Source organism: Dermacentor andersoni, chromosome 8, assembly GCF_023375885.2.
Source record: "Dermacentor andersoni chromosome 8, qqDerAnde1_hic_scaffold, whole genome shotgun sequence".
In the NCBI taxonomy this organism is placed as follows: Eukaryota; Metazoa; Arthropoda; class Arachnida; order Ixodida; family Ixodidae; genus Dermacentor; species Dermacentor andersoni.
In genome coordinates, this window is record NC_092821.1 from 61,625,241 (window position 1) to 61,648,169 (window position 22,929).

The 22,929-nt window shown below is 46.7% G+C and overlaps 1 long non-coding RNA gene across 1 annotated transcript in view; it reads left to right on the forward strand.

Moving 5' to 3' along the window:
* The first annotated feature begins 2,013 nt into the window (after nucleotides 1-2,013).
* Nucleotides 2,014-22,929, forward strand: part of LOC126526510 (uncharacterized) — a 41,964-nt gene continuing 21,048 nt past the window's right edge. Inside the window, exons 1-2 of the long non-coding RNA XR_007598580.3 lie at nucleotides 2,014-2,164; nucleotides 16,877-16,959. This is a non-coding gene — a long non-coding RNA (uncharacterized lncRNA). The remainder of the gene's footprint in view (nucleotides 2,165-16,876; nucleotides 16,960-22,929) is intronic.

Consider the following 22,929-nt stretch of genomic DNA (forward strand, 5'->3'; position numbering starts at 1 on the left):
GGAATATGCTAAAGTAAATTGTTCTCAGAGTGGCAGTGTAGAAGTAATAACGGGATTTATATAGCATAAAACAAGCCTTGCTCAACTTTTTACACAGCAATGCAATGTGAGGCTTCCAATGAAGATGCTCGTCTAGTGTGACACCCAAGTATTGTGTGACACCCAACGGGCCCTATAAGGTCAAACTATTTCGATATGCTTTTATTCCAACTGATCATGTCAAATTTGCGTAACCGCCGACGCAAGCATCCGGCGGTCACCCGCAGGGTTGTCAAAAAGACCAATGAAATGCTCTCCTTGTTCATAACAGGTCACTTTTGTTTGCTTTAAAAAAGAATAACATTGCCTACGCTGAGCGGCTTGCCTTATCTTATTGGCTGACATGAGGCGAGGAGGACGCTCAAGCGGAGAGCGATTCTATGGGGCCAAGCCACTGCGAGAGGGCGGTGCCGGTGACAAGGATAGGTCCGCTTTCCCTTACTTAGCTTGCGGTGGCTGGTCGAAAATTGCAGCGGCAGGGTTGCAGCGCGAGGGTAGAGCCGTTGTCCGGTAAAAGGACGCTTTGTTCAAACACCAAGGCGTCTGTCCGCGTCCAATTCCGAAACTCCACTTTCCGCCACATAACCAAATCATGATTATTTAAACCCTCAGCTGCGCAAAAGAGTCACAGACCAGCCAGCCACACATGTGAGTTCACCACATTGCAACGAATAGCACAACAACCTTCGTGCCACACACGGGATTGGTGGAAATAGTCGCACACTTTACAACACGCCAAGGGGATAGCTTTGCTCAAAGACACGCGTCATCTCCCTCTCCCCTACGTTAGGCTCCGAGTATCCGCCTTGATGCCCTCCCCTTTAACTCCTGCCAGTGGCCGCCCCGCAAGCTGCCCGACAATGTTTCAGGGACACCACGGATTATTGACGGCATGTCTGCCGGACAGTCGGCCGCCCTGCCAGTACTAAGAAAACTCGGTACCCCGTGCTGCTGTTGGCCGTTTCGCTCGAAATCCAAACACCACAATTGGGACCCAATGGCGGTCGCACCCAAACGCGTCCATTAATTTTGACGCCATGGTGTTCTTTAATGCGTCCCAAAATCTAAGTGCACGTGCGTTTTCTATTTCGACCCCATCAAAATGCGGCTGCCGCGACTGGGGTCAAATCCATGACCTCTATCAATGCCATTGCCGCAAAACCAACGCGGCGGGAGCAGAAGGGATCATTAAACAGTCGACCACTTCCATTGTGTCTTCTGGACCCTGCGCTGCGATTTAATCAATGCGGCTCTGCTTCTGCACGCCCTGTATAACCTGCCCGCTTTACATATTTGCACAGCGTTTATTTTCCAGAAATAGCAGCAACGTACTGTACCGTACCTTCAACTTCAGCTTATTATTTTGCCCCGCAACCACTGTCTATTAGTAGTGATGTTTCCTTGCGTTCTCACGTCACCTCCCTCCCTCCTTTAATATAGGAATTGCCTCTTCTCCTCCCTCTCCTTCTTCTCCTCTTCTTCCCCTCTCTAGAGTTTGTTTGTCCCCTCTGGCCTCGTAAGTTAGTAGAAAGGGAAGCGCTGCAGTTTCTGCAGTGCTTCTGAGTGGACTCGCGCATAATTACAGCGGTCAAGCGGCTAATGTGACGTTGGCCAGGGAGCTCCAGAGGGCATTGTGCACATTCGAAGCGGTGGGGTGAAAACTAGTCGAAGGGTGAAAACGATGGCTGAGAACAGGGTGAAAAGGCGATGGAATAGGCAAAAAAAGCTTCGCTTTAATAACTGCCAGTTTCAACACGCAGGAGGGAAGGAGTGTCTTTTTGCACGAAGAGTGAGTATCACATTTGACATAAAAGTATGTTTCTCTGACACACTGCCAAGCGCAATTTTCGTAGAGTCGTCCAATTCCGTCTAATGAACCTTAAGTATTACTCTTCATTGAAGCCTTCTCTACGTCTACTCAAATTGAAGGGGGATGTTTCGGTTTTAGCTGACATTGATCTTTTTTTTTGCAGTTTTTCACCACCGATGACAAGATATATGTTTATCAAAGAAGCTACGGATTTCGTGTGGCTGGGATAGAAACAAAGTGCATTTATAACCGAAAGATATCGATAAATACAACAAATGCCATTCTTCAACAAAGTTACAAGTATAACAGAGGAATGTAAGTGATCTGCCGTGTTATCCTACTGCTCCAATATGTACGAGCTTTCAGGCGCGAACTACTAAATTGTAACAAAGACATTAGAATTCTTAAGTCCCTGCTCTTTTACAGTGTTGCAATGCATTTGGTATCACAAACCGCTACTCATCAAACATCCTCTAGTTACAAATATTTCAATGGGCCTCGTGCAAAGCGAGGTTATTCATAGAAAATGTACTGCCGGTGTCACAACGAAAATGAATCACGTTCTTCCCATTTTCTACCCCCCTCACTAGGCTGTGTGTCCAAGCTCGCCTCGCAGCTTTGCAAATTATCAGTGCAAGGCATCCTTACAATCTGGCGTATGAAATGTCCCACCGGTTTCGTGGTAGTCTGAATGACTTCGAGGAACACGCAGAGCCAAAGCCTCCCATACGTCAAAGCCTACAAAAATTAATGGTTTTGATGGTTCGTCAAGTAGTTGTAAGCGGCCACGAAAACGATTCTATTTTTTCTGTCATTGTCAAAGGTAAGAACAACCACGATAAACGAATGACAAAAACCGGATCAAGTAAGGCGCTCGCAGACGCATCAATGCATGCGAAACGCGGCAACTTGTTAAATAGTTTGCAAATTCTCACGGATATAATAAGCGACAGCTTGGTAAACGGCTGGCTGTTTAGTAATGGCGCACACTCGGAGAGCGCGCGAGCCATGGCGCACGTAGTCGTCGGCTGTAGCTAACATCCTAAATCGTGCCTCTACTTCCTCATGCAGATCCAAGTGGACAACTTCCTGCGAAATCGCTAAAGTAGCGCCGCCTACGACTGCCTCATCAAACGCGGATGTGACGCGAATGGTCCATCACCATGCTATCATAATTTTGCGGTCCCTAATGCAGTATACCAGAATCAGAACAAAGTGCGCTATAGGTGCTGCACTCCTGGAGTCCAGTGCCTGAGACAATGCCTGCCCCTTTACACTCCTGTCTTAAAGGGGCAGGTATAACTTACTCACTCCTCAAAACACCCATAAACAGCCCCTTTATTCTGCGGTTGTTTGCCTTCGCCTATCAGAAAATATAGCTTCCGCTCTGCATCATTTTGCCACTAAACAACAATGGCCCCGAGAGCCATGTGTCGGACGAATGTGTGTTACAGCGATTATCATTCTTCGGATTGGTCACATGCACTCTGCGATATATATATATATATATATTGATACAAGGCAGAAACATATTTCAACAACGCGCGCAGGTTCATGCGCCCCCTCAAGAGGACAACGGCGTATTGGAGGAAAAGACGACGAAATGATGGCACGTGTTTTCGCCGCACGCACTTACATCGTAGATGGCCGTTGTCAGCGTCTACAACAAGAAGAAGAGGTGAAGCGACCCTCGCGAGAGAAGAAGAAGGCATCCTTGATCTCCTGTTCAGAACGCGGCAGTCCTTTTTATTTACCCCCAAGGCACAAGTTAGCCCACAATAAATAGTTGTGTCTGGAACCCCTAATTGTTCGTTACAATTCTGGTGGAGGAGCTGGGTAATGATTTTCAGCCCAATTCGTGTTGGAGAAAGCAGCCCAGAACCACGCCATCTCAGACCCAACGAGTTCACGCCTGTCCACCAGCGCACGAGCCGTCGCCTACGTGGTGAGCCGCCTGAGTTTCCTCTTTTGCTGAAGCAAACTTAATAGCAGCAGCAGGCAATCCTGAAATGACACCCGAGACAGCCTCAACTCGTATCGTCGTTGATCAGCCGCGGATGCCCGAGCCTTTTCACGTCGATACCTTCGAAGACGCCGACGACTGGTTGGAAGGCTTCGAGCGCGTCGCTGACTACAATGGATGGGACGAAAAGCGGAAGCTCCGCAACGTTTACTTCGCGTCGCAAGACTGTGCGCCAACGTGGTTTGAAAAACACGAAGCGGTCCTGCGGTCGCGGGATGACTTCCGACGGGAGCTGTTGGCCACGTATCCGAGCACAGACCGCCGGAAAAGAGCTGAAGCCGCTTTGCAAGCAAGAAGCCAACGAAACAACGAAAGCGTGGCAATGTATATCGAATATATGTCCCGCTTATTCCGCCTGGCTGTTCCGAGGATGAGCGAGGACAAGAAGCTTCGGCACCTGATGCGCGGTGTGAAGCAGGAGCTTTTTGCCGGTTTGGTTCGCAGCCCTCCACGCACCGTCGCCGAATTCCGCTCCCAGGCGACAACTATGGAAAGGACTCTTCAACAACGTGCGAGACTACAACCGCGATATGAACGTCGCCTCTATATATACGATGTCGGCAATGTTCGGGGACAGCGTCGAGGTCTTACGAGAACTCATAAGATCTGTGGTTCGAGAAGAGCTCCAGAGGCAACAGCTGAACAACGGCCCCACAGCGGTCTCTTCGTTAGCAGAAGTGGTTCGCGAAGAAGTGAGACAAGCAGTCTGCGGACAGCACCCGCCAGCACAGCCGCAAGCGTCGTCACCGGTACGGCCGACGGTATCGTACGCCGAGGTACTCAGAGGATATCCAGGACGTACTTTCGTCGCGGCAACTGCGCATATACCCGAACCTCGCTTCTTGCCGTCTCCGCCGGAGAAGAGATTCCGGAAGGCTGACATATGGCGCACTCCTGATAGAATCCCACTGTGCTGCCACAGCGGTGAAGCTGGTCATGCGGATGCGCGAATACCGCAGAGCGGGACTTCGGGGGTTTTCCGTAAACTTTCCTTGCCCAAGAAACGGTGAACGCCCTTTCGAGATCCAGGAGTATTTGTCAACGCGCCAAAGCCCGCAGAATTCACAGCAACATCAACCTCGGTCAACAGTGCCGCTGAGGTATCGATCCCCGAGCCCGCGTCCATCCTCAAGCTCCCCAAGGCGACGCCCCCAAAGCCCACGTCGGGAAAACTAATACCGGCGACCTGTGGTGTTGAGGCCACTGTCGACGCAAGAACAGAGCCTCCAGCGCTGAACGATGGACGTGAGAGCAGTTGCGAAAAAAGTGACGTTGCTTCAGATTTACGTGTGTTTATAGACGGCTGCGAAATTACTGCTTTAGTAGACACAGGTGCAGACCATTCTGTTATGAGTGAAGTACTTGCCAGAAGACTGAAAAAAGTGCTGACTCCTTGGAGAGGACCGCAAATTCGAACCGCCGGAGGACACCTTATTGACCCGGTGAACAGGTGCACTTCTAGAATCGGAATACGCGGCTTTACATACGTCGTCAGTTTCATTGTCCTGTCAGAATCTTCAAGGGATTTAATTATTGGAATGGACTTTTTGCAGGCGAACGGTGCAGTTATTAACTTGTAGGAATCCTGCGTGTCGTTCTCAACGAAGCACGCTATCGCGACGTTCGAGTGTGAAGAACAATTTGATGCTCTTCAGATTATAGACGACGACGTCACGATACCCCCAAGATCCAGCATAGCTGTCGCCGTAAGAAGCACCGTATTTAGCGACTATGAAGGAATAGCAGACAGTAACACTGGGCTCTTACTCGAAAAAGGAATCTGTATGACAAGGTGTCTGGTTCGGCTGCGTGACGGGTGTTCGAATGTCTTCCTGACTAATTTTGGAAATTAAGTCCAGCATGTTGCGAAGGGAACCGTCATTGTCCGCCTTAACGATTATGAATAGATTACGGATTTGAGCCCTTCCGATGCTGCACTACTAGATTCTGACAACGTGGACTCCATACTCGCATCTGTCAACATCGAAGCAGCACTATCACCGAGCCAGAAGCAGCAAATAGAGAACGTTGTACGAGAATTCGCCTCGTGTTTCTCAACGACATCGAAAGTCCAGAGAACATCCACCGCCAAACACTGTATCATTGTCGACGAAGCTGTGAGGCCTATTTGCCAGCATCCCTACCGAGTGTCACCGAAGGAGAGAGAGATCATCAACAAACAAGTCGAAGAAATGCTTAGAGACGACGTAATTCAACCATCGAGCAGCCCGTGGGCTTCGCCTGTGGTGTTGGTAAAGAAAAGGATCAGACCTTACGCTTCTGCGTTGATTATCGGAAGCTAAACGTCGTCACAAAGCGGGATGTCTATCCCCTTCCGAGGATCGATGACACCCTCGATAGACTACGGGATGCGAAATTTTTTTCCTCTCTCGACCTCAAAAACGGATACTGGCAAATAGAAGTGGACGAACGAGATCGTGAGAAGACAGCATGCATCACACCTGACGGACTATACGAATTCAAGGTACTTCTGTTCGGCCTCTGTTCCGCACCTGCCACCTTTCAGCGGATGATGGACACTGTGCTCTCCGGGTTAAAGTGGCAGTCCTGTCTGGTTTATCTTGACGACGTCGTGATTTTTTCTGCCACCTTTGCTCAGCATGTGGAACGACTAAGGACTGTGCTCAAAGCTATTAGTTCAGCAGGGCTGACGATAAAGCCACAAAAATGTCTCCTTGGATTCCATGAGCTCCTTTTCCTCGGCCATGTGATTAGCTCCGAAGGCATCCGTCCTGACCCTCAGAAGACCGCAGCAGTAGAAAAATTTCCTAGACCAAATGATAAAAAGAACGTTAGACGATTCCTAGGACTTTGTGCCCACTACAGGCGTTTCGTCAAAAATTTTTCAATGATTGCCGAGCCGTTAACGCGAGTAACGAAAGAAGATATGCCTTTCGTCTGGCAAAGTGAACAAAAAGATGCATTCAATGAAGTACGACGGCGACTTCAAAACCTCCCGGTCCTGCGCACTTTGATGAGGAAGCGGAAACAGGCATCCACACAGACGCCAGCAATTTAGGACTCTGTGCCGTCCTCGTGCAATGGCAAAACGGAGAGGAAAGAGTGATTGCATACGCCAGCCGCACTCTTTCGAAGGCTGAAACTAACTATTCAGCCACCGAAAAAGAATGCCTCGCAGTAATATGGGCCGTAGGGAAATTCCGACCATACTTAAACGGTAGACCGTTCTGAGCAATCAGCGACCATCACTCATTGTGCTGGCTTGCAAACCTGAAAGATCCTTCTGGACGACTTGCTAGATGGAGTCTGAGGCTGCAGGAATACGACACAACGGTCATGTACAAGTCAGGTCGCAAGCACAGTGACGCTGATTGTTTATCACGCGCGCCGGTCGAATCTGCTCCTGTGGAAGATGGACACGACTTTCCGTTTCTTGGAGCCCTGGCCACATCTGAAATAGCCAAACACCAACAGTCTGACGCCGAGTTGCTCCTGCTCATCAGGCACCTCGAGAGACACCCCGTCCATGTTCCGCGAGTTTTCTGCCGAGGATTGTCATCGTATGTGATGAGAAATGGCGTCTTGTACGAAAGAAATTTTGAGCACAGCAGAGAGAAATTTCTACTCGTCGTTCCTTCAGCTTTGCGATCCGAAATCTTGGAAGCCTGTCACGATGACCCATCAGCAGGACACCTCGGAGTCAGCAGAACGTTCGCCGGAATTCATGCTAAGTACTACGGGCCAAAGCTATTGACTTCAGTACAGCATTATGTACGAACATGTCGGGATTGCCAAAGACGCAAAACGCCTCCATTAAAACCCGCAGGCCTCCTTTAACCAATAGAACCCCCAGGAGCCCCGTTCGAACAAGTAGGAATGGACTTGCTCGGTCCCTTTCCGACATCGTCATCAGGGAAACGATGGATTGTAGTAGCCACGGATTACCTAACCCGATATTCCGAGACATCCTCTCTCATCAGTGCAACGGCTGTTGAAGTGGCTGAATTCTTTGTCACCAACATAGTATTAGTACACGGTGCCCCTGCAATTATTATCACGGACCGAGTAACTTCGTTCACAGCCGATTTGACGCAATCTATTATGAAACTGACTCATGCCAGCCACAGGAAAACAACTGCCTATCACCCTCAAACAAATGGGTTAACCGAGCAATTGAACAGGACGCTGACCGATATGTTGTCAATTTACGTAGACTTAGAGCCTTAGACTTAGAGATACTACCCTATGCAACATTCGCCTACAATACCGCATTGCAACAGACCACTCAAGTAACGCCATTCCAGCTTGTTTTTGGTGAACAGTTACTACACCCTTGGATGCAATGCTAACTGTCAGCGACAGTACAGAACAGAACCCTCATATCAGCGACTTTACACAGAGAGCCGAAGAAGCACGTCAGTTGGCGCGACATCGCATTCAACAAAGGCAGCGCATCGACGCGGATCGATACAACCTGCGGCGAAGGGAAGTGGAGTATGCCCTAGGTGACAGAGTATGGGTGAGGACTCCCGTGCGGACGCGCAGCTTGTCCGAAAAACTTATGCGCCGGTTTTTCGGCCCTTACCGAGTACTTCGCCGCATCAGTCCCCTGAAATACGAAGTTACGCCAGAAGGACAAGTGAGCTCATCACGATGCCGGCGTCGCACAGAAACTATGCATGTGGTCAGACTGAAGCCATATTATGACAGGCAGTGAATATCTACTCTGTGCCATATGCCACTTTAGTATGGACAACAGCTTGTGAACCATTTAGTCGCTTTACGCATCGGGACGATGCGTTTTGGAGGGGGGATAATGATACAAGGCAGAAACATATTTAAACAACGCGCGCAGGTTCATGCGCCCCCTCAAGAGGACAACGGCGTATTGGAGGAAAAGACGACGAAATGATGGCACTTGTTTTCGCCGCACGCACTTGCATCGAGGATGGCCGTTGTCAGCGTCTACAAGAAGTAGAAGAGGTTAAGCGACGCTCGAGAGAGAAGAAGGCATTCTTGATCTCCTGTTCAGAACGCGGCAGTGCTTTTTATTTACCCCCAGGGCACAAATTAGCCCACAATAAATAGTTGTGTCTGGACTCCCTTAATTGTTCAGTGTAATATATATATATATATATATATATTTATATATATATATATATATATATATCCCTTTTGCATGATTTATGAAGAGGTCATTTTAACATTTTTTTCTGCTTTTCTTATTGATTGAATGAGCAAACACATATACCAAAAGTTTTAGAGTAATAACGACTGCATTAATAAAGATACAGCTTTGTGCCAAATATGGCACACCATGAAGATGGCCGAGAGCTCTTGCTGCCATGGGCGGAAAACAAGGCTTTACGGACGGTGGTCTGTTTAGCGCGATGTGTGGAATGAAATGAAACGGTTGTTTGCTGCGTTCAGGCAGCGATGAATTTTGCACTTCGTCTATCTAATCGACGACTTGTTTGTGCAAGATGGCCGCTTACATCCTTGTTTCTTCTCATCAAATTCTGGCCAGTAGCCGAGTTGGTCAGATCGGTCGTCTTTGGGTGGCATTGCGGTCACTGGTCCCTGTGCTTTTTTTGACTTGAACCTGGAATTCGATGTCTCGACTAGACGGCCTTCCTGGTCGCTTGTTGGGTAGGCACTTGTTATGCGAGGTAAGGCATTCTGCAATTTATACTTTGAATTGAGCAAGCGGTAGTACTTGTTTGTTCTCAAGCTGCTCCTGGACTCTCCTGTACAATAGCCATGCTGCTACTACCGATAAGTCTAGCATATGAGTAAAAATTCGAAAGTTCCATTTCTTCGGCCTGATATGTATGCGGTAATGTCCAAGCAGTGAGTCCCGCAGGTCGACCCTGCCCATGTGCCTTTTGTGCACCTTTACTACGCTGGGGCAATACACTTCGCAAAACTCCTTGGCGAAGGTAAACCAGCGCTTAGTCTTTTGGACTGGATCTCTCTCAACAAAGCTCGACAGAAATGTCACGGTGCGGCTATTGTACCACCGTACACACGATAACTCCACGTCATCTATCGCGCTTGTGAGTGCCTCTGAAGCACCACGTCCTTTACATTTCAGTTCCTATTAGCTTTTCAGGCGGCAGTTTGGTTGACGATTCACCCTCACCGTACCGATCGACAAATTTCCATCTTGTGATAGAGTGACCTGCAGCTTCAGGCTATTGAACAGATGGCAGCACGATACCATATTTTGCCTTTTATGGCACAGACCAATTTCGGGTTCTCTGCTGTAGGTAAAGACGAAATTGAGAAAACTTATAACTGGCTTGAATTGATGAGACCAAAAAATATGCCAAAATAATTTTTCTATGTTTCTGCGGTGGACATCTTCAGAGAAAAAAAGAACCAATGGCTCGTGTTTGCCCCCTCCGAGTTTCACATCGCTTCCCAAAATCTACTTCACCTCTGTTTTGCGTATCGCTCAAGAGATGGCAGCACTTGCCCATAATAGGTGCGCATAACTATGAGAATTACTCTGACAGTATCACATTCTCAACTGGGAATCTCACGCATGCGAAAAAAAATGGTAACCGGCATGTGCCAAATATGGGACACCATGTAATAGAGGGATATATATATATATATATATATATATATATATATATATATATATATATATATATATAAATATATATATAACTTTTCCCCCCGACTTGGGTCATTGGGAGAGGGTAGTTCATAGTCCAATGGGTAGCACCTCAGTCCTATGGGCTGATGGAACTATTTTTTGAATATTACCACCCAGTGCCACAGGCTATGTGCCAGTGTTGAATGAATCTCTCTGATGCCAACCTGGAGAACCGGTATGTGCCACTTGGTCTCTGCCGCTTTGAAATGAACCTGACGCAACTTGGACCACTGAATATGCACCAGTAGGAATTTGCCGCTCTTTAGCTGATCTCTTTTAGGCAACTTGGGCCACTGGATTTGAAACATGGGGTATGTGCCGTGAAGTTTTTGCCGCTCTTCAATAAACCTCCTTGAAGCAACTTTGGTCACTGGGTACGAACCACTGGGTATGAAGTACTAGATAAGGTCTGCTCTTGAACGACTCTGTCTAAGGCAATATGGTTCACTGGGTATGAGCTACAAGGTGTGGGCCACTCTTCAGTCGGCTCGCGTAACGTTAACTTGGGCACAGGGTATCTGCCAGTGGGCATATGCCGCTCCTCAATGAACATCTTTGACGCTAACATGGGCCACTAGGTATGTGCCACTAGCTGTTAGCCGTCGATGAAAAACACTCTTTGGTTCCAACTTTAGTCACACCGTATGTGCTGGTGGTTTTGTGCAAATCTTCAATAAGCCTCTTTGATGTCAACTATCTGCCACTTAGTGTGTGAAGCTCTTCAATGAAAAAAAAAAAAAGAAAAGAAATCTTTCTTCTGCTCGGCTGAATTAAACCGGCTTCATACATAATGAAACAAACATGTCTCTATGCATATCCACACAAGTGCGAAGTATGGATTTCTCCGTAGCTTCACAGAATTATGCGTCGTATTCACAGAAAAGTGCGAGAAAGGAGGCCCGCCTCATACACTACTTAAACATGACACGTCTGTGAGGTGGCACTACACAGCATCGCTACATTGCTTTTATGCTAACCACATGCAAGTCGACATTTATTGTGGCACGGCTTTGCCATAATCTCTAAGGCGAAAGCCTTAAGAGGCTAACACTCCCGATGGTCTTTAATATTTCCAGTCACTTTAGCATATGCCAAAGAGGCAGAAGGCGGAAGCCTCTGCGTTCGAGAGAAATTCAATAAAGAACTCGACATTCTCATTTGAATCCGTCGGTAATTCTTATTACTTGTTTTCTCCGACCAGAGGTCGTGGGTTCGAGTGCCTTAGTTGACGCTGCCTTGCTCAACTGTGCCTTACCTGCGCCCTAACTGACAGCATAGGTTGTGGGCTCGACTCCCACCAAAGTCGAGGGTGCGAATCCCACCAAACGTTGTGGGTTCGGAGAATAAATAACTCAATATTAATTAACTGCGCCTTAATTACCTTCGCCTTCACACTATAGTCAAGGGTTCGACTCCCACTTAAGCTCAAGAGTTTGACTCGAACCGAAAGTCGTGGCTTCGAGTGTCGATCTTATTTGACTGTGCCTTTTTTGACAAGGCGAGCGTTGTCAGATCTAGCTGTGGCAGAAGACGACAAACGTGCGAGCTGTGGAGCGAGCGTGTTCCTGTGCGAGGCCAGCTCACATGACTTTCTGTACTGCAAGTCGCGTCTTAAAGGCCATAGTCTGGTGATGTATTTCAGGCTTTGGCCTTACAAAAACGAGTCTTCCGGTCCGGTCCGGTGGTAGAAAAACGATCATCTTCAGCAATGTTTCATGCCCCATAAGTAAGCAAAGAGTGCGATTGCTCATCCCTCGCGTAATGCACAGGCTGCAAGCGCTCAGCAAAGTGAAGCGTACAGTGCATACATTCCTTTGAAATCACGCACACAACGTACAGAAACGCGGCGTCTAGTCGAGTTGTACTAAAAGTCACAGTTTCGCCCGAACGGTGAAGCATCGATTGCGATAGCAAATCAGTAGACAGCTGTACGGAGTGAGGATATAACTTATACCGGACGTACAAACTTGCAAACATTGGCTTACTAACTAAATTAACAAGCGCGGTGCCACGCGCGCACACGTTAACATGAACACATCTATCTCGATGACCACAGGGACTCGGTGTCAAAACGTTAGGACGAAGAAGCGCGGCAGCAGCAGCGAACCAATTGACCATCGTGCTCTCTCACTGCAATTCCAACTAAACGTCGAAAGCACAGCGCATACCAAGCTACAGCCACTCCGCATACATTATGCACATCGCAGGTCCCTTTGAAGATGAGACACGTCGGCAATCGGTTGCAAGACACGGCAGCCGCGCAGCATCGCCGTAAGCACCAGCCGCCGGAGTAGAGCGGCTGCCCTTTCCCTCGCACACGTCCCCCGCGTGCTTCGCGCATGATAAATAATGGCTCGCTTCCGCCCCGCCTTCCTCCCTCTTGCGCGCGAGGATGAGCCACGGTCACCGGCTGGCCTTCGCAAGCTTTGACACGCACATGGATCGTACGGCGGGAGGTGACGGTGTTATCGTGTTTGGACTTTATACCGAACATCACAGTGACGACGACAAGACAGCAACGACACAAATGCCCTTGGAGTGTCTATGTAATTGCTATCACAATAAAAAAAAATCACGTGACCTTCTCAGTGGCTCAAACCCTTATAAAGAATGGCTCATACCTCCATAAGCAAGCAAAATATGTAATTGCTGATACCCCGTAAGGCTGAAGAAATAAGCGCTCAGCAAAGTGAAGCGAACAGTGCATACATTCACTGAAATCACCCATACAACACAAAGAAATGGCATACGTTTCAATACATTGCTCAGAAGATGCAACGCACAGTCGAAGAAAAATGCCAGCCATTCCACTCTGTGAATACGGAATGACAGCGAAAGCTGACGGCCGTCAAAGCTCTCAAACAAAAAGCAAAGTGCGTTCGCTGTCATTCCTTCTTCACAGAGTGGAATGGTTGTCTCTAGCGATTGCCGTTTTCGTAAAGCAACGCGGTAACGTTCTTCGTCGGTGATCGTTTTGCGCCGGCGCCAATTACATTATCGCGGCGGTTCCCTCCGGCGCTCCTCGTACGAACTATACGTGTCCACCCCATTGATAACGCAGCTTTTTTTAGCGCCGATACTTCTCCTGCTCACATACTGCGATAACATTGACGTCACGCTATTGTTCATAGCGAGTAAAGTAAGTAGCCATGAACCTTACGAGACTATGAGTCATTCAATTTTTTTGCTCATGGGTGTATGAGCCATTGAGTAACATGCTGCCGAACTCTGTTTTATGCCAGCGCGGTAATCACAACGTACGAGTAACCGGGCTATCTTGCAAGGGTTGGACTATTCTATGAATGATTGCTGTTATTCTTCCGTCCACACGACGGGAACGTCTTTGCGTGTTTGTGTCTTGAGAGTTTCATCTACACTTGAAAATATCGGAACAAAAGGGCAGTGGTTGACCAGGCTGACCACGTGGCGAAGTACGTGGAAGCCGAAGGTGCAAGTTTTGGGCTATATGATGAGTTTTTCATTGTAGATAGCTGTGAAGATGCAGTTTAGCCGTGACAGATTTCTAAAACACAGAGAAAAGGCGACAAAGTGATTCTAGGAGACGGCATGCAGCCAAACTAAGTTCAGCGAGGTTATATGGCAAATGAGGGCGGTGCGAACCCAAAAGGTGAAGTCGCATGAAAGAAAACTGAACGTTATTTAAGCGTGCTAGTTAGCTGTAAAGGAAAATGATAATTTTTTCATGAAAATTCTAGTAAATACGAAAGAAATGTATCTTTTTGCGGGAATTGAAACCCGGATAAATCGCTTTACAAGAGGGTCATTCTGCCCTCTGATATAAGAACCAATAAGCCAGCACAAGCGGGATAGATCAGAGAGTCAATATAAGTCTTGCGGAAATCATCAAGCTGATGGTTTTTTTTTTTGACGGTTATGTAGCTTGGCCTGCAAGATGAAACGTAATTTCAGTATTCACGCAAATACCATCGTACGCGTGGCAGCTGGCGAAATGAATAAAACATCTCCATTATCGCTGACCAACGTCGTTGGAATTGAAAAATTATGAGCTCAAGCACTCCGTATAAATGGTTCACAAGCGAAGCTGAAACATGCGGCCCCGGTGTTTATCACTGGGTAAATCCCAAGAGTTCACTAACGACTTTCTCAGTTAATGGTTACGTCTCTGCGTTTCTTACTTAATAAGTAAATAATTAGTTAATAAATAATTTATTAATTATTTAATTAATACTCACAATGAACGCGGAAGCAGTGCAACGAGCGCATTCGCGCGGTAGCACCGAGGGGCGCCAAAAAGCCAGCTATGGAAGAATACAATGACGTTGGAGCCAATCGTGGTAGGTTTTTTCTGCAGGCAGAACACGATACTGAAGAAGAAGAACAAAACTTTATTAGTAGAAAGAACTTCGTTGCCCCTAAAACGGGGTAACGCCGTGTGGTCGGGCCCCTATTCCAAGACACCGCTGGCCCTCGCCATCCTTTCTGCCCTCCGGACGAGCCTGAGCTGATCCCCGAGGGCGGAGCTGGATAGCAATGCCTCCCACCTCGCTCTCGTGTTATCTTCTTGTTCTTCTGTGTGAGCTGTGCACTCCCATGTGATGTGGTAGAGCGTTAGTGTGCTCCCACACCACGGGCATATGTCCTTGTATGCTGTTGGGTAGTATATGTGCAATTTATGTAGGTTTATGTATGTGTCCGTTTGGAGCCTGCGTAACGTCGCTGAGTCCACGGCTGAAAGGTTCCTATGCGGGGCTGGGCAGAGCCTTCTGAATTCCCTGTAGTGTTGCAAGATCGCTTTATAATTTGGATCGATGGGTGTCGGGTCCTCCACGATGTTGCCATGGGCAGCTCGGCAATTAGTGAAACCTCGAGCCGCCTCATCTGCATGGAGGTTCCCAGTAACACCCTCGTGTCCCGGGGCCCATGTTATCGTTTGTGTATACCTGATGTCAAGGTCTCTGTTGATTTCGGTAAGTATCCGGCGTGCCTTCGCGCCGATTTGTCCCCTCTGATAGTTCCTACATGCGGCCTGAGAATCTGTGACTATTGTTAGTGGAGCATTGCGCTCTATGCCTTCTCTTATAGCTAAGGCGATGGCTATCTCTTCGGCTTCTAAAATGGTTGCTCGGGAAACCGAAGCACAGGCCGTGATTTTCCCTTTACGGTTTACGACAACTGCCACCATGTTCTTTGCGTTGGCCTGATATGGTGAAGCATCCGAAAAGCTAGCCCTTAACAGCTGCGCTGTAAAAAATAAAGGTAAATGCTCATTCCATTGATTGCTAAATGAGGTGTTTCTGTGAAGAGATTAAGAACTTTTCGTAGAAATACCTGTAGCATTTAGCCCGATTGCAGTCCTTCAGCTAGCTCACTCGAAGAGGCAGACATTACTCGCACTATAAATTGAAATGCGTAGTCGGATATTCGACAAACATTCGCTAAATCAGTCCTTAACTAATTAACCTACTGCAGACGTTACAGAACGCAAATTGTAGCAGGTGTTACCGCAATGCTTATCGGCTTGAAAATAACTATGTGGATAACATCATGTTCAAGATGTGGGCATTAACCGTGGAGTACTAAATGGACTGTAGTTCCACTTTCTTAAAAGCGCCCTTCTATACATTGAAGTAAAAAAATAACTGAACCGAACTGCGAACTACCTGGCTATGATTTGCAAATTGCACTATCTGGCGTAAGGTACTTAACTAAAACCTAATTATTAAATTCTTGGTAATTATAAACTATTTATTTGACTTTATTGTGCAAGTAATGTCCGCCTGTTGAGCAATCTAGTTCAAGGATTGCAATTCTTGTATATGCCCACGTGATACCTAACAAAATTATTAAAGTACTTGCAGAAACGCCTGGTTAAATGGAGTACGTTCTTCCCAGAGGAAAACGTTTGTGGCTGAATTCTACAAATCACCACGTTAGTTTTCGTTTATCAGGCAGCAGCGGTTGGTAATTTGATTGACAGCAAAGGATACAAAACAAATTCCACATCACAATATTACATGTGTACTATATATGAAACAACCTGTATTTACCAATGTAACACAAGTGCTGGAACGTTCAGAATGAGATATTCCTGTGCTAAAACTCACAATATTTTCTGCGATAGCGTATCAAAGGTGCCCTAAATTTACGAGCGTTCAGGATATAATACTACTCATCCCATCTGTATGTATTTAGAACAGTACAGATCTGGTGGATCTTTTGCTGGTCATTAGGTCACCGTGTGGCTTAGGTGGAAGAGTTCAATGAACCCTGAACTCAGGAGGCTTTGAAAGTTAATATAGGGCAAACATCAGCATCGAGTAAATATTAGTTCCTCGATTTCTTGCGTCACGATTCATTCTCCTGATCTTTTTTCCAGGGCATACTACGTACTAGAGGCTACATTGTCAAGAGCGGATCTTGCCGACAGTGCTCCCATTCTGCACGCCGTAGCAAAAGCGAGTAAGATGCGAAGGTCTACCTCGTTTTCCTCTAAAACCTCAAACGACTGCACACATTTTTAAAACTGATTCCGCTACAATAAGCCAAACAAGTGTTTAGGTACTGCGATGTGTAAATTTGTTTCCCATAAAGTTCGGCACTCCTTCTTGACATGGTTTTTCACTTAAGAATAGTGAAAGCTATACGCCGACCACCATCTTGTTTTTCCTCTCATCATTGACAATATGCGTGAGCGTTTACATGCACTGATTGAAGCTCCTTGCCCACCCGGACATCGCAGCTTCTTCGGCATAAGTACATTGTGAGAGCAATACGGCTGCTTGAATAGATGCAGAGTGAAAGAGAAAAGAAAGAGAGAAGACAGGATTGTAAACAAGAAAAGTTTCCGGTTGGCTACCCTACAAGGGCGAGAAAGAAAAGGGCAGTTAAAAAAGGGATAGGAAAGACATAATATTGTAGTGAATGTGTGCACATGCACCGACTGCACAAGCCAGTCTTTTTTCAAGACGCACGAAAGTACTGTCACTGCCTTCTGGGTCAGTAATCCGTGGGTACAGAGTTTCAGTATTGTCTGTACGCTTAATGGACAGTCGTCTGGTCAACTTAGTGCATTGGACATAGATTAACATTGTATTTCAAATCGGGTACAACGGCACTATAAGTGCTCAATGTTCTGGTCACGGTGGAAGATATAATATGACTGTGAGTTATTCTATAGCGTTGAATAAGCTTTCTTGAAGGAAACCAGAACTGGCACAGAAGCGATGCTTCGCGTCAGTGCCGTCCGGGCGGAGGTCCAAAATGCAGCGAAGAATTTAGTCTGTGCAGACTGCTGCGGCGTTATATGTGCGATATTATACTCAGCTAACGAGGGTATGAGTGCCAAAAGCTGAAGCTGTCTCGCCGCTTATTTTCTATATAGTGGAATAGGGATGCAGTAATTTTCTTGGTGTGATGTCCGGATAGACATGCGTGCGGGATGATTTACAGTTATGCTGCGATGTGCACGTATCCATTGTGAACATATGTCCTGGTCGTCTTTTCTGACATGGCGGCTAAGTTCGAAAATTTACGTCATTCGGTCGTGGGTTACGTGTTCAAAGAACGACTACACACTTTGTAAGGTAGGCTTTGAGTCGCACAAGCCCAACCATTTTCCAGCACTATCTCTATTGACCATATGATGTTCACCGCGGTAAGTTTTGTAGCTGTAGACGTGGCGACATGTGAAGTCTTGAATCGTTGGCTTATTTTTCTCGTCGGTTCGACTACAGCGCCACAGGAACTGGTCGAGTTAGTTGAACCATTAGTTCATATGAGTATGGAGTTGCTGTACCCCTCAGGAGAGAGGAGTAAATTATGTTGCTTGAGTGCACATGACAGTTATTCTGACTTTTTCTGAGGTCCTGCGATTGTGGTATCTCATTGAGGACGGCTCTCACACCATGTAGCAATGAACGTCCTGGCCATATACGCATGCCCTGATGTAAATGAGGCATGATGAATGAAAACCCTTGCTCTGAATACCGGGAGGGGCCTTTCTTCTTGGAGGCTGGTGAGGCGGTAGGTAGGCTCCAGGGAGAAGCGTCTGAAGTATCCATGCATTTTCTCAAAGGTAAGCTACATTCTTATTGTGTTGTCTTCCGCTATTGCAATGGTTTTGCTCGTTGATCTGCTCCGTGGTAGACGAAGTCATGAAGATCCCTCTTGGTGGCTTGGACTTGAATAGTTTGGATTGCACTTAGATAATTCTTCAGATGTTGGGGACCACCAGCAGGCTGTACCGCAGAAAGAAAACAAAAATGGACCCTGTACAGTTGCAGCCTGCAGTGCCCTGAAACACGCAAGTTATTTCCTGCTAGGATCCTAAACGTGAGGCAAGTTGTTGTCAGACACGTAGTTCACATGAGGACTGCAGGCCATGTATCTGCCAGTCACCACAGCTCAAATTTGTGACGTCCTGCACGAGAACAGCTAACCATTGAGAGATATTACGTATGGAGATATTGGTTGTCGGGTTAATGCGACTACTGCGCACTTTTCAAATAATATCTGCAGTTCTTATTCGTGAAGGTAGGATGAAGTTCAAGTGGCTGCCATTTGAAGCCACGTCGGAAAGTGAAGCCTCGTGACAGCCGACGCACAAATCTAAATGCCGTCGGCGTATACGAAAAGGCGAATTGTTCTTGCAAAGATGTCGGTGAGTCCAAGCAAAGCTTTATTGAAGAGCGTCGGGCTCAGTACTCACCTTGATAGAACCCATGGTTGCCGTTACGATGGGGTCGTCTTAGGTGAGTAAGAAGAAAGGTGTTATTCGTAGGTGGCAACATACCCAGACAAAGATATTGCTGCTCAGCCACACTGCCTCTAACCTTGTAAAATCAGCACCATGTGAGACTGTAATATCTGCTCCTTGAAAATCTTACCACAGGGTAGCAGATCATGGTATAGACAATTCCTTGTTTTTGACATAAGTCACCAAGTCTAAAGCAATATATATAGGAACGACCGTGCCTGAATATGGCTATTGTGTCTACGTTGACCTCATAATGTTCGAAGTGCCATTCTAATCGTGGCAGAACCATTCACTCTATTTTTTTATACAGATGGAATGCGCAATCAGACGATGCGAGCAATACGCGCAGGTGGCTGGCCTGTCTTCAGGAGCGGAATCAGGCTATTTGTTTTCCGTTCCTTGGGAACTGTGCCTGTCTGCCACGAGTTCTTGAACATGAACAGACATTTTTTTTAGCCTATTCGCCAAGCTTTTATAGGCCACATAATATGCACAATCCCATCCCCGCGGTCATCAACTCTAGCACAAGGCAAGTGCAGCTTCGAGTTTGTTCACTTAGGAGGCTCTATGAAATCAGTGAGTGTCCGAGTGTCGATGTTCCACCGGAACTAATTTCGCCAGTGATCACTATGCAGAGAGTGGAAGCGATGTCAATACCTGTCCGTTTTTGATGAACGGACAAATATTTTAAACGGTGGTGCTGCCCAGGGGCTTCACAAAGATGACGAACAGTTATCTGAATGTGATAACAATGTTTTATTTTATCCAAAGGCCGTAGAACAACATCGATTGTTGAGATGCCAGTTTGCCCTGGATGCACGGTCTTTTCTCTGTGTCTAGCCAACCTCAAGTCATGTACCGACTTCATAAACCTAAATCTTAGTTGCAGACGGCGACAAATTACACGAAGCTTCTCTCGCTCGATGTCGTAGTGGGGCATGTAGAGGCTCTCGAAAGTGAATGCGTGGCATTCTGAGTGCACATTTTATTTCCTACTCTTGACTAGAGCATAAGCGATCACGAAAGCCAACCTACAGAATTTGACGGTCAGCCAGTCAACAAATGGGGTGATGCCGCGTAACTTTGCTTCTTTCAGCCAAGTTACCAAGATGAGTGGGGAGGCGGCCGCATCACCGTGTTTTAACCTCTGAAAACCACTACACATTTATCATAAAGAAATTTGAAAGAAAGGTCAGGTCTATGCCGGAACTTTACACTGTTCCACGCCAAAAGATGGGGTTCCCATAATTTAACAGCAAAGCTTTTGTTTTAAACGAAATAACATGAATGTTCTGCCCTTCGATTTCATCCTCGAGGTGCCCCAGACAGAGCACCGAGCATCAAAATCATCAGTCATCAACGAAGGCCCTCTCACCATTCGCTGTAAATGAAGACAGTCCAGTGTACTTAAGGTAGGATACGTAGGTTCAACTTATTGTAAAAAGGGTTCGTGCTCTTCTTCGCTCTCGGACGCACGTAATGGATTTAATGGTCAGGCGGCACTGGATGACGAACATACTTAAACTGTTATGAAAATAATAACCTTGCTGCCTTATCTGTGTGTGGTACGCAATGTGTGGTATTATCTGTGTGGTACACAATGTGCGTAAACAGAAATCGGCTTGGCATCCATTTTGTTACACTAATAGGGAACGCGGTATAGCAGCTATGTAAGCACAAGTAAAGTGGCTCAGAGTGGCTGCACTCGAAAGGCGGACCTATCTTGGCCAAAGGCGGCGTTATCATCCTAGACCGGTTAGTTTTAACGGGTTAGTAGGACGACCTCACGAGTGGTCGTTGTCGGTGGCGGATGGCTAGCCAGGATGACAATGAAAAGAAAAGGAGGGTCCTCATTTGGCATTTGTACGCATTGTTGCGGGAAGTCCGGCTTTACAGAACAAGGAGAAGCGAGTAGGGGAGTGAAGAGACGTAAGGAATAAAATAGAAAAATATAAGAAAAGAACGAAAATTCAGTGCGGGGGAAGCTTATTGGGAGAGTCAGAGGATGCGAAGCCCTAAGATAACCGTGCAGAGATAGCAGGGGCCATAGGCAGCGTGCGTTTGGGCTTTTAGAACAGCAGTCCCGGTAGCCAGTCAGCGTGGGAGTAACATAGAGACAAGAGTTGAAATTATGATCTGTCTGGTCCAGCAGCAGAGCGTTAGATAAATTTTGAGTGTACTAAGATGGGAGCGACATGGCTTCCTGGGGTATGAACGGTAGCGGGGAGGTGGTGGGCAGTGAACGGGTTAGTCTTTCAAGGGATGCTGACCTAAGCACATCGGCGTAGGCTGGATCGCGGTAGTATACAGAAGCGGCACGGCCTTGTATGGTGGAGGCGCCGAAAAAGATGTGCTGACATTTGGGAGTTTATAAAAAAATAATAAATGAAAAAAAAGGGACTGGAGGAGAACAGCAGGAGTAGCAGAAGAGGGCACGGGTTTATGGGAAACGTGCTTATATGGTTAAAATATGAGTAGAAGCGGGTAAAAAAAATATAAAATTTTGCTCTAAGGAAGGGTCAGGGACGTGGTGGAAACGGAGGAATAGATGTGGTAAAGGGAATCGAAGCTTGCTAGGGGCATAACATTTATTTTTGCCTGTGTTAATGATATCAAAATATCAATAGTTACAGTTGCTTGCGATTTGAAATTGCGGCGTGCAAAATTCATTCCCATCAGGTGTGTGCATTTGCTTTTGTGTGAGAGGTGTTATTCCGTATATTCCCACTTGGTCAGTGAACAGAAATCTATGTTATAAAGACCCTTGCATCCTCGAATATGTGACCCTGTTCCTTGATGTGGTCGGTAACTGCTTTAGATAAATTGTGTTTTTGTCAGCCCGATAAGCGTTGAGTGTTGTACAAATTTGTTGTCGAGTTTCCCACATTTTATTGTCTGTTAGAAGTTACACACTCCATACGGTAGTCTATGTTGCTTGAAGTGCAAGTAAATCTCAGTTACAATGTGAAGGTAATCTTACGCCCTACCTTTTGCTGTAGTAGTAAATAGTACAGGTTTGCATGTAGAGCACCTGGGGCTGCCACAGAGACCGGATGTTGGTTTCGTATTTGTCCTTACTTTGGTATCTACAAGAATATCATTGAGAGAGAGAGCAAGGACAAGGTATTGTTGCGTCGGTAGGCTTGTCTGGGCGGATTGGAAAATATGTAAGTGTGTGGTTGCAGTGGACAAATGGGTAGTATTTCTTGGCGATATTGACGTCGATGGAACGACGAAGGCGGTATTACGACAGTGGGATGATGTTACTGAATTGATGATAATAATAAAACTACAGCGTAACGATGGTGGCGTAATAACAACTGCGCGACGATACTCATATGACAAAGCTGGAATGTCGAAAATACATTGGTCATGAAGGCTTCGCAACCCGAACACACACCTACTCACGGAAGCTATTTGGACCATTGTTTCGGAGTAGAAAGCGTGACGACGGCAGTATGGCACAGTTGGATCACGAAAATGGGGTGACTACGATTGAAAGACCGCGACGGTATCACTATGGTGGTGTGACAACGAATGCATGGCGCATGTATGACGACGATGGCTTTGACGGCGACGGCATGATGAGCATCGGGTGACAAAACAGAAATGACGACGTTGCAAGAACCACGACAGCATCGCGACCACGAAAACAAACCTAGTGGTCCAAGAAA